This window comes from Cydia fagiglandana, chromosome 10 (genome assembly GCF_963556715.1).
Source record: "Cydia fagiglandana chromosome 10, ilCydFagi1.1, whole genome shotgun sequence".
In the NCBI taxonomy this organism is placed as follows: Eukaryota; Metazoa; Arthropoda; class Insecta; order Lepidoptera; family Tortricidae; genus Cydia; species Cydia fagiglandana.
The window spans coordinates 5,850,499-5,863,910 of NC_085941.1; the positions used below are offsets into that span (position 1 = coordinate 5,850,499).

The 13,412-nt window shown below is 38.1% G+C and overlaps 1 protein-coding gene across 2 annotated transcripts in view; it reads right to left on the reverse strand.

The window, feature by feature from the left end:
• Positions 1 to 13,412, reverse strand: part of LOC134668064 (myosin-4-like) — a 171,431-nt gene that overhangs the window by 146,090 nt on the left and 11,929 nt on the right. Inside the window, exon 1 of one of the 2 annotated variants that reach the window (XM_063525524.1) lies at positions 4,284 to 4,390. The exons of the other annotated variant lie outside the window; for it this stretch is intronic. The gene's annotated coding sequence lies outside the window, so the exon portion shown is untranslated. Of the gene's footprint in view, positions 1 to 4,283; positions 4,391 to 13,412 lie in introns of those variants that run through there. 2 annotated transcript variants of the gene reach the window in all.

Consider the following 13,412-nt stretch of genomic DNA (forward strand, 5'->3'; position numbering starts at 1 on the left):
TAGAATAATTCCAGCATCACAGATAAGAAAATATGAACGTCTTACTTTCACTGGAAAACGTTTACTTACAGCGAATTAACGTAAACAATCGATTTGACGTTTCATTTGACTCGATTGTTAAAGTATCATTTTTATTATTTAATTGATCCATCTTTCCTTAACAAGATGAGGATGAAAGACCAATAAATAAGTAAAATGTGTAAAAATATCGTTTCCATACTCAAGCTATTTTAAAAAGGCGTGTCATGGCCATAGTATAATTTAGCAAATTGATTGTGCTTGATCGAAAGCGTTTACATTAATTTAAATTTAGAATCCATATTCGCCGACTAATCTTTTTAATTTCCGCCGGTCAAGGCAACGACGGTCAGGCGAAAATTGCTTAAAAGTTTAAATACTTAATTTAATATTTTAAAGTATACATATTAAAATATCTCCATTAACATTGACAAATATGCATCGGCGGCTACCTTCAAAAACTGACGATCTAAAAATTGACCTATCTTAATATAAGTATGCAATATATATCCTCAAAATTTATTTATATTGTTTAATTGCCTAATAATCACCAAACCCTTCATCGAATGTACATCAAAACACACGATAAGTTTTGAAAGCACAATTATCAAGGCGCGTTGTGTTCAACGGACGAGTAGAAAGTTCTTTACGAGCAGACGGACGGAGTGAATGACAGTTATTTATTATTGTGAATACTTGTCCGATGGGTGCACTTGTACCTTTATCAAGTACAGGTTCCAGGCATGAATAGAGCGAATTATTGTGCATTCATTTTTTCTTTTGACGGTGCCGCTAACGATGTTTTTGTGCCAGCATTGAAATTTCCAGTCATCATGAGATCTGTGATATATTATTCAATACAAAAATTATGCTTGGCTGTGGGGTTCACCGCAAAAAGAATGGAGATTTAAATGAGTGCCAAGTTCTATGCAAAATCCAAATATGTATTTATAGGAACAAAATAACATTATAAACAAGTATTAAACTCTATTTCTTTGCTTTATTGGATACCTATAACAATTGCTGTTATTTAAAAAAAATGCGAGATCTTAAAGCAGGTTAGATTTGACTTGGCCAGTTTTCATTACATCAGTCATTTTATAAAGTTATTCAACATATATATTTTGTAATTCTGATAAAAACTGGCCAAGCCAAATCTAACCTACTTTAAGATCTCACATTTTTTTTAAATAACAGCAATTGTTATAGGTATCCAATAAAGCAAAGAAATAGAGTTTAATACTTGTTTATAATGTTATTTTGTTCCTATAAATACATATTTGGATTTTGCATAGAACTTGGCACTCATTTAAATCTCCATTCTTTTTGCGGCGAACCCCACAGCCAAGCATAATTTTTGTATTGAACTTGGCTCTCCTTTTTTACATTTATGTTTTTGATGGGATATCAATACTTTTTGTAAAGAAAACTAGGCAGGTATTGAGATTTAATGTTTTTTCTTGTGTTTCCGCTGCATGTTTTTTACTTCTGTTCTTTGTATTAATTATGTGGTGCCGCGCGCCGCCAACGACACACCGTTGGCCGGTTGTTTAGCGTGTATTACAGGTTTTTTGTATGGGGACCCCCCCTATTTTTTAACTTTTTTATTTTTAGATTTTTTCCTACGCTTACACACAATTACCGAGCTGGATACCAAATTTTATCCTTCTAGGTCATCTGGAAGTAGGTTAGGTTTAGGTACTATATGCCAGTCACAATAAAAAAGAAATTTGTATGGGAACCCCCCCTATTTATTAACTTTTTTTTGTTTTTAGATTTTTTCCTACGCTTACACACAATAACCGAGCTGGATTCCAAATTTCATCCTTCTAGGTCATCTGGAAGTAGGTTAGGTTTAGGTACTTATATGTCAGTCACAATAAAAAATGGTTTTTTTGTATGGGGACCCCCCCTATTTTATAACTTTTTTTAATTTTTAGATTTTTTCCTACGCTTTCACACCATAACTGAGCTGGATTCCAAATTTCATCCTTCTAGGTCATCTGGAAGTAGGTTAGGTTTAGGTACTTATATGTCAGTCACAATAAAAAATGGTTTTTTTGTATGGGGACCCCCCCTATTTTATAACTTTTTTTAATTTTTAGATTTTTTCCTACGCTTTCACACAATAACTGAGCTGGATTCCAAATTTCATCCTTCTAGGTCATCTGGAAGTAGGTTAGGTTTAGGTACTATAGGTATGTCAGTCAGTCTTAAAATTTACGACTTTTTGACCTTCATATCTTTATAACCGTTTGAGCTAGCTACATGAAATTTGGGCTTCTAGATGTCCTTATGGATATAATTAAACACACGTAGTTTTATGTGTTTACGTTAAAGATGTTTTGAGTTATAGAAGGGTCAAAAGTGGCACCAGGCGGTTCGTGTAATATTACACTTGGCGCTGGCTAGCCAGTTCCTTTGCTTGAACTTGGCTTGACACGCTGCCGCGTGTCTAGATCGACCTCTCAGTGTTGGAAATTACAGACTGGCCAAATTTCAATCGGAGGCATAATTTAAAAAAAAAGAATTATCATCCTTCCATACCTACGTTACTTTTTTCTACTACAGTTTTCAATTAGTTATAAATGTTATTAGAGATTTGGTTCATTCATAAAAAACATTTTATTACATTGCAGTTATGCACACAAAGAAACAGAACACCTACAACTGTTACGCAGAAGAAAGTACTGCTCATAATCCTGTTAAATAACGTTGAACTCTTTCTACAAATGACGTTAGTCAGCTGTTTGAACTGTTTCGCTCCCATTTAAGCACTTAGCAGACAGGCCATAAACAAATTGTAACTTTTTATTACTCCCGCCGGCTGAAGAGGCAAAGGTAATGTCCATTATGCCAGTCTGTGTATTATAGACCGTAAAATGAGGTTTCGTGCAACGAGGTCCTAACCAAGCCCTCAAAGCTCGTATTTATAATTAAAAAGGCGTTCCTTTGTATTAGCTATGGTATGGCGAAACTGTAGGTAACGTAACATTAACTGGGAAAATTACGGTGTGTAATGTAACAAGGTTATTTGACGATTTATAGGGTTATTTGCCGAACACACCTAATTATAATATACTTATGACAATACGTGTCCTCGCTCGCCCGTCAAGCATAAAGTAGGCTAATCAGATAATAACAATAAATAAAATATTAGTTATAGTTTGGCTTAAATGTTAACTGGTAGAGAACGCGTAATGGCAGGATATCTGCCTTTTACAACTGTATAATGTGCGATAAACTTACTTTATGTCCCTAAGACCTAAGTAAATAAAAATGCATAGGGAATTTGTAGATGCATATCCAATCGTATACGTATTACGTATGAGTAAAACCACATGATTCACTAGACCGTTGTGGTTTCTGGTTTCACTACCAAAGCTAAATGCACTCATCAACGATCTAGCTAGTAGATATAGAATGGGAAAATTAGTGAATTTGATGATCATTAAGGACGTCACCTAGAAAGTGCAGATTTACCTTAATACGTAGCTTTATTTGGTGTATGCTGAAAATGTGTATGTCGTCTGTATATACCTAGAGTCGGAGTCTAAGCTATATCTGCACATACATTACAGTAACAAAATATTGGAGCTGCCTACAAGTCCTACAACGTCAAATCCCTTTGAAAATATGACGTTTACACCACTACCTACACGTTGTTACTTCAAAATCTGTGCAGAGTTAGCTTAGACGGACTCGGAGTTAGTAGATGTCGGCCACTAACTGTCCTCTCACACACTATAATTATTTAAAAAATAAACAAAATTTAAATTTGGAACAACCGTTCGAATAAAAAGTTTTATGTCAACAAAAAGTTATCGCCAACAGCGGCCAGTAACATAAACCGTTATTATGTAGCGATATCACAAGAACAATGTTTTCCTGTCAAATAGTTTCCTAATTAACTAGTGTTAATAATACGTTCCTGTATTTGATATTGTTGCCGACGATAGGTAATTATTTTTAATGATGTTAGCCAATCGAAAACGCAATGTTTACATTACTGCATGCACATTTGAAACTATTTTAATTACGTTGTAATGTAGTGCACAATTTACTAAATTAGTGCAAATATAACAGTACAGCGGCATAATTAGCGAATTATCTTCAAATCTCGTTTGAAATTCCAAGCAGATTCCAATAAGAAGTTTACATGATAATAAACGCTACAGCTTAATCAACAAATATTAAAAAATACCTTTCTCTTTGAATTGAAAACTCGAAATAAGATAAACAGGGACAATAAAACAGGTACTTACAGAGATAGAAAGTAAATCCGAAATATAAAGTCTCACAGCGTTAGATCACGACTACACGGCTGTACACAGTCACAAAGTTAAAAACTTATTAAAAAAAACTTAACACTAACGTCACAGAACACTTTTTTCACTGGATTAGAGTCAACGCTCAGTAGTGATGAGCGTTATTTTCAAATCAAGTGGAACACGGATTGCCAACCTAGCGGCGACAGGCGGAGTCTCAACGTGCGCGCGCCGCGCCTGCTAGAGTCCGTATGGAAGTGGATGGCAGTTCGAACGTGGAACGGTTAGCGCACGACCACACCGATGATAATGGGACGCAGACGCTTTTTTGTATCCCGCATCTTTTTTAGGGTCCAGTGAAAAAGGGGAACCGGCGGGACTCTATAAGATGGTCTACCGAGAAAAACGAAAATTGAAATTTCTCTGCAGCGAAAAACTGCCTGTACCGCTTCTGCATATTAGAACGATATATTTTATTTTTATATTTACAACGCTTTTTAAAACGCTATATTTTTGGATCATTCCTGATTATAGAGCAAACCAATAAAATTTAAATTAAACAAAACATAGAGCACACACACACGCACAAAAAAGGGGTTCTAACGGAACCGAAAGTTTTTCCGACCCACACCTAACCAAATTCAACTTTTTTTTTAATTATTCCATAGACACGCTTATGATTCGGGAAGAGGGCACATTTCTTGATTATCACGTGTGGTCCTGACGTTTTAAGTGTTTTGTTATCGATACCGTGCTCTATTAGAGAAGCGGACTAATTGGGACTTGGGATTTAGTTGCTTATGGAAGTGTTTTCTTATTCAAATCAACTTTCTCCGACTTCCAGTAACTACTATAAAAATGTTCAAGGAATCTGATCTTATTGAGTTAAATAAATAAATAAATATTATAGGACGTTCTTACACAGATTGAGTAAGTCCCACAGTAAGCTCAAGAAGGCTTGTGTTGTGGGTACTCAGACAACGATATACATATATAATATACAAATACTGAAATACATAGAAACCACCCATGACTCAGGAACAAATATCTGTATCATCATACAAATAAATGCCCTTACTGGGATTCGAACCCAGGACCATCGGCTTCGCAGGCAGGGTCACTACCCACTAGGCCAGACCGGTCGTCAAAATAATTTTGGTCAGTAAAATAATAATAATAGTTCAAAATAATTATGTCTCAGTAAAATAATGACGGAGAGGTCTCGTAAAGACTCTAACGTATCTACACACTAAATCGTAAGAATTTTTTTTTATTTTTGTTATTTTTGAAATTATTATGTATATGGACTGTTTGTCTGAAATAAACGTTACATTACATTACATTACAATAAACACAAAAATTTATAGGACTCTTCTCTTCTCTTTGTGAGATCCTGGGAGTCTAGCCAAGATGCCAATTAATCATTTGAGCCATAGCGAACTAAACGCTAACGCTAGAGAGACATTACAGTTTAGTTCGATACGGCGCACTCGATTGGCATCTTTGGCTAGGCCCTCCGATGTAGGTATTGTATATTTTTTTAATGGGGTTGGCCGGTGAAAGTTTTTAGCAGATGGCGCCATCATAGCTTGCCCCGTCAATTTTTTGTTTTTTTAATACCCTGGATGCCAGCCCTTTAAGACAAATCTCATAGAAAAGGGGGCAAGCTATGATGGCGCCATCTATGCAAACCTTTGACAGTTGCCAACCCCATTAGGTAAGTAGGTATGTAAAACTTTACCTCAATTATGGACATCGGGAAATAGTTTAAATCAAAATAATCAATCTCGATCCATTCAGCACCAATCACGAGTTCACGACACGTTGTCGTTGCGCCTCTACAAACCACTTTAACTACAATCCGGGAAACCGTGTTATTTCAATCAATCAATCATTCATCTTTATTTAATTAAAATCATGATATATATTACATTAAAATCACGAAGATAACAAATTTGGTTAGACTAGCGCTACAGGCATAGCTTACTTTACTAGTAAATGAGGTAAACAAACAAAATGTGTTGTACCACTTGTACCTAATAATAATATTCCTATTATTTCAGTTACAGTGTATAACGTCTGAAAATTGCCTCCATATTTCTAAAATCAGGTCTAAGTAGAGCCCAAATAGAAATTACTCAATACACCTGGAAACTGTTTAGCTGATTAAGCACTGGTCACGTAGGCAAATCGGCGCAAATTATGTTACGCAAACAAAACATAATACATTATCCGGGATTATTCAGAATTTAGTTTAACCAAGTCCAACATACTAATTATATATTAATAGAGGTAATAGAAATATGTTTTGGTAGTAAGGCTTTATCCGACAAGATGCGACATGCAGGTTCTGTCAGGAGTCAGGGGAGACTGCAATGCACATTCTCTGCTCTTGTGGACCACTAATGTCAAATAGTACATTGTGTATTAAGGGCGGGAAATAAGAAATTACGAACGAGTGTCAAAAATGTTCACGAGTTCGGAATTTCTTTACCGCCCGTGGCACACACAATGTTTTTCATCACACTTGTAAGGAAAAAAAGGAGAATTATTAAAAACAAACTTTTGTATAAAACACTTTTCCGCCCTAGGGCGAAAATTTCAATTTCCCGCCCGCAAGCCCTACGTGTAAATGAGTGTTTTTCATCACACTTGCTCGGAAAAGATTTTTTCCGCCCTAGGGCGAAAATTTCAATTTCCCGCCCGCAAGCCCTACGTGTAAATACATCTTTTCCGAGCAAGTGTGATGAAAAAGAAGTACCTACCTAGGGCGACACGTAGTGCAACCCTATGAGGTACAGAACATTACGGCCCAAAGAATCTGCAACTTTCTGGATGCAACGGGCATTAGTAATGAACTTTAAAGGGCCGTCACAATAGATCAATGCTGGTCGATGCGACACTTAAAGGCCCACAACACCACAATAGTAATAATAAATAAATAAGGCTTTATCCCGTAGGTACCGTCTTTACCGGCAAATAATGTATATGGCAAAATAAGTTGTTGGTATATTCTCCCAGATACATTAAATAAATTATCTAAGGAATTAGTACATATATTAGAAAATATAAAACCATCGCAAGTCAATAATATTCTAAAAGAATATTTCACAAATGACAATACTCTGGCAAATATACTGGCAAATAAACTAAAAAAACCATTAGCTAAATTAAGGTAAGTAGATATGTATGTATTTGTTAATATTCTTAATTAGTTAAGTAACAATAATTTTTAAGAAAAAAAAACCGACTTCCATGGGGGCCGATGAAAGATTATTGTAGATGGTACACTATGTAGAAAAGGAGGTAAAACCACCCACTTTTCTACTAGCATTTCGCTTCTGTATAATGGCTCCTCTAAAGGATGGACCAACGCCGGCCCCTCCAAGGGATTCAGCCATGCGGTAGAATGAGATAGCAATATCACTTGCTCCCTCTAACGCATAAATGCGTCCGTTGGAGTGGCCGGCGTTGGCCCATCGTGAAGAGGAGCCATGAGGGTCGTAGTTCTAGCCTAACCTAACCCACTCCTCAGATAGCAGTTCGGTTCTGTACGGATCGCAGTTCGAACCTAATCAAACCCACTTTTCAAGTAGCATTTCGTTTCTGTAAGGCTCGCAGTTCTAACCTAACCTTATCCTTGTACGGTTCTGTGAGGATCGCAGTTCAAACCTAACCTAACCCACTTAATGGCGCATGCCGTGCGGTGTACGGGGGTTTAAGCGGGAGGGGCTAGTAAGATTGGCATCATCGTACTTTATACCTACATTAATTTTATGGTAGGTAATCATAGTTGATTATTTAGTTAAGGTATCATAGTGGTTTTCTGGGTCAAGGTCCGGGTCCGAGTCCGGGTCCGAGTCCGGGTCCGAGTCCGGGTCAGAGTCCGGGTCCGTGTCCGGGTCCGAGACCGGGTCCGTGTCCGGTTCCGAATCCGGGTCCGAATCCAAGTCAAAATCGAAATTCGTAATCACCAAACGTGTACCATGCGTCATTGAAGAGTTCTGTTCCGGTCATCATCAGCAGTTCCACTTCATCAAATGCGACAGTTTTTAATGTAAATGCTTTATTTTATGATGAAAATACAAAAAAATCTATACGTATGCCTTTAATATTTGAGGACTCGATTCCTTATGGATCCCATCATCAGAACTCGAGCTTGACAAAAATGTCGCTTAAAAACTTAACTTGCTTAACGAACATAACGAAAAGGAAAAATCGCCAAACGTGAACTATGCGTCGTTTAAGAGTTCTGTTCTGATCATCATCAGCAGTTCCACTTCATCAAATGCAACAGTTTTTAATGAAAATGCTTGATTTTCTGATGTAAATACAAAAATCTCTATACGCATGCCTTTAAGATTTGAGGAGTTCCCTTGATTCCTCATGGATCCCATCATCAGAACTCGAGCTTGACTAAAATGTGGCTTAAAAATTTAACTTGCTTAACAAACATAACGAAGAGGACAAATCGCCAACCGTGAACTATGCGTCGTTGAAGAGTTCCGTTCCGATCATCATCAGCAGTTCCACTTCATCAAATGTCACTTTTTTGGATGTATATGCTTGATTCATTGATAATAAACCAAAAATCACTATGTGTATGCCCACTTGAATTTTTAGTCGCTATTGGCGACATGTTTCGGGCCCGTCGGGGGTCCTTCCTCAGGCTCGAGTGCTCGCGGCGGCTGCAACTCGTGCACTGATCGCGCCGCTCGCCTCGTCGCTCGTTGCGCGCGCGCTGACACAGAGCGGGGGCGGGGGGCGCGGTGCACTCCGCAGCCGGAGTTGTCAGGTCAAGGTCTGGTAGGGCGGCTGCATCGACTGGCATCAAGCACACTGCACTCACTATGTCCACGCGATCGTCACAACGCACATCCCGCCTAATACCAGGAATTATAGGCTTCCATGCAGGTGGCAACATCCAGCCTCCGTCTCGATTGAAATTAGGTCGGCGTCCAATTTCAATCGCCTCGCGAATCTTACGCGGCACAAAACATTTCTCCCGTACTAGTAATCTCGCTCTATCGAATCGAAGGAAATGGGACGCGCCTGTATCGTACGCGTGCAATTTAAAATATGTCTCACGAAAGTTTAATATCGATTATGTGTATGCCTTTAAGATTTGAGGAGTTCCCTCGATTCCTCATGGATCCCATCATCAGAACTGGATTTTGACAAAAACGGGACCAATCTGTATGCATATACATTCAATCAAAAAAAGAATTTTCAAAATCGGTCCAGTAATGACGGAGTTATGGAGTAACAAACATAAAAAGAATAAAAAAAAAAAGTATAAAAAAAAACATACAACCGAATTGATAACCTCCTTCTTTGAGATTTGGAAGTCGGTTAACAAAACGCGAGTTTAGTGACCGCGCACATAATCTCATACTAGAGATTTTGCACACATATGTATGTAGATTTAAGTACATAGGTACTTTGTCTGGAAATAAATAGATGTAAATTTTAATTTTTTTATTTTTACCATAAGCGCACACGGGCCCATCCTCAGGGGCCCCGAAAGACAGACAGTAACAGTATATTGGATTACCCAATACCCATAATAAATAGAAGATCATACATAGATCGTAGAAAATTACTTTCCAAAAGGTCCCCAAATTCTTATGTACCCAGCATAGTTTAAGACGGCCCTGGCCTTATCCATTATTTTTTCGCTGGTCCTCGGAATCCTTCATCGACACGTCATACCAATTTTTAAGCCAAATCAAATAGCCTCCCGCCTGACTGTCTACAATACACTGTATTCTGTACCTCTGCTAATACGTATCCATACACATTGTAGGCTGCAATTATTTTGTTGTCTTTATTTGAGTTTGTTACTTCAGCTAGCTCTCTATACTGGCACTAATCAATTAAACAATCGTTACAAAACTAAATTTGCACCTTCATCCCAACATCATCGGCAACGGTTTTCGGTGATTTAACGCAACGCCCTACACCGGCATGACATGATGTTTTCAACACCCAAATGTTAAGTACATACAGTCAGCATGAAAAGGAGTGGATAGGACATCAACGCGCCTAATTATCGCCACCCTACAGGTGGCCCAAAAATACGTTGACAAAAAACTTTTACGAATATTTTTCTTACTTACAAGAGTTACTACAAGTTGCAAGTTCAACTAAAACAAAATATTCTGATTTAGCTTTAATACACAAACGCAAACGTATGTTATTAAATTAATTATCAACAAAATATTGCCGCAGTAGGTACCTACACATTTTTGTGAACATATTTTTGGAAAAAGTTTTTTTTGACGTGAATTTTCATCCACTACTGTTGAGGTTGACTGTACTCGTGTCTAACTAACTGCTCGCATGGCAGTTCACGCATGCGTGGTAACAGTATCACGATGACGCGCAAATAATATGTAACGTAACTTACCAACAGTGAAAAATTGTTTGAAGATTTAGCAGTAGTAAGCAATCATAAAGTCACTTTTGGTAAACTCATGTCGTGGACGCGGATTCGAATCCAGGTTCATTCCTAACCCCTACAGTAGATTCTCGAAACTATGTTAGTTTTTTGGCGAAAGCAGTCTCAATAATTTTTAAGAAAAAAAAACCGACTTCTATGGGGCCCGGTGAAAGATTATGGTAGATGGTGCACTATGTAGAAAAGGAGGTAAAAACAGTACTTTCTAGTAGCATTTCGTGTCCGTAAGGGTCGTAGTTCTAGCCTAACCTAACCCACTTCTCTGATAGCAGTTCGGTTCTGTGAGGATCGCAGTTCGAGCCTAATCAAACCCATTTTTCTAGTAGCATTTCGTTTCTGTAAGGCTCGCAGTTCTAACCAAACCTAACCCACTTTTGTTCGGTTCTGTGAGGATCGCAGTTCAAACCTAACCTAACCCACTTAACGGCGCATGCGGTGCGGTGTACGGGGGTTTGAGCGGGGGGGTTTGGCATCATCATACTTTATACCTACATTTTATGGTAGGTAATCATAGCGGTTTATTTAGTTTAGGTATCATAGGGGTTTTCCGGGTCAAGGTCCGGGTCTCTGAGTCAGAGTCCGGGTCCGAGTCCCGGTCCAAGTTCGGGTCCGGGTCCGAGTCCGGGTCCGAGTCCGGGTCCGAGTCCGGGTCCGAGTCCGGGTCCGAGTCCGGGTCCGAGTCCGAGTCCGGGTCCGAACCGGATCCGGGTATGAGTCCGGGTCCCAGTCCAAGTCAAAATCGAAATTCGAAATCACCAAACATGTACTATGCGTCGTTGAAGAGTTCTGTTCTGATCATCATCAGCAGTTCCACTTCATCAAATGCGACAGTTTTTAATGTAAATGCTTGATTTTATGATGAAAATACAAAAAATTCTATACGTATGCCTTTAAGATTTGAGGAGTTCCCTCGATTCCTTATGGATCCCATCATCAGAACTCGAGCTTGACAGAAATGTGGCTTAAAAACTAAACTTGCTTAACAAACATAACGAAGAGGACAAATCGCCAAACGTGAACTATGCGTCGTTGAAGAGTTCCGTTCTGATCATCATCAGCAGTTCCACTTCATCAAATGCGACAGTTTTTAATGAAAATGCTTGATTTTCTGATGAAAATACAAAAATCTCTATACGCATGCCTTTAAAATTTGAGGAGTTCCCTCGATTTCTCATGGATCCCATCATCAGAACTCAAGCTTGATAAAATTGTGGCTTAAAAACTTAACTTGCTTAACAAACATAACGAAGAGGACAAATCGCCAAAGGTGAACTATGCGTCGTTGAAGAGTTCCGTTCTGATCATCATCAGCAGTTCCACTTCATCAAATGTCACGTTTTTGAATGTATATGCTTGATTTGTTGATAAAAACACAAAAATCACCATATGTATGCCTTTAAGATTTGAGGAGTTCCGTCGATTCCTCATGGATCCCATCATCAGAACTGGATTTTGACAAAAACGGGACCAATCTGTATGCATATACATACAATCAAAAAAATAATTTTCAAAATCGGTCTAGTAATGACGGAGATATGGAGTAACAAACATAAAAAATAAAAAAAAAATAAAAAAAAAAAAAAAAAAAAAAATAAAAAAAAACATACAACCGAATTGATAACCTCCTCCTTTGGGATTTGGAAGTCGGTTAAAAACAAGACTAATAGGTTTCATTTTTGTTTTTTTTTTCAGCATACTATCGAATCGGTAACATGCTCTTAGTAAACCTGCATATCACAGGAATGTACGAGAATATTGTTAAATTTTCAAGTTATTCATGTGGTCCTTATTATGGTCGCTTATAGTGTCTGTGCGGAAAGAAAAGAGTCGTGAAACGTATGGGATCCAATACAATCTACGACTCTTCTCTTTCCGCAAAGACTCTACTATAGTTATCGTACGTAGATAAGTAATGATCGAATGTACAAAGCATTAAAACCAACCAAACATCTCACATAATATCATATCTTAGAATAGATTGCATGTCGCTAACCCTACATTTACCTAAATAGCATGATTTAATTTAATAAGTTGATTAGGGTAGTCCCGGGGCTACGTACCTATTTACGAAACAATTTTACTCGTTTGTTTACTCATCTCCAATATAAGTAGACCTCTATATTTATAACAATCATACGAGTAAGTAAGTTCATTTTTATAGTGGTTTACGTATAGTCAAGTAGTTAGTGAGTTTTCTAATAAGAGCCCTTCTGCTCCCGCGCAGCCTGCGGCATATTCACACGACTCGGGAATGCAGAGGGTCTAACGCGAACGACGTTCGACGTGTTGCCTCTTTGTTCCACTTGTAAATTCGACGTAAGTGTGACGGGAATGCAACACGTCGAACGTACTTCGCGGTAGGCCCTCAGAGACGTCATTGCTTGCTAAGCGCGCTATTTGAGAACCAGCATAAAAGCGGCCTCACAATTTAAAACCGGGCAAGTGCGAGTCGGACTCGCGCACGAAGGGTTCCGTACCATAATGCAAAAAAAAAAACACAAAAAAAAGCAAAAAAAACGGTCACCCATCCAAGTACTGACCACTCCCGACGTTGCTTAACTTTGGTCAAAAATCACGTTTGTTGTATGGGAGCCCCATTTAAATCTTTATTTTATTTTGTTTTTAGTATTTGTTGTTATAGCGGCAACCGAAATACATCATCTGTG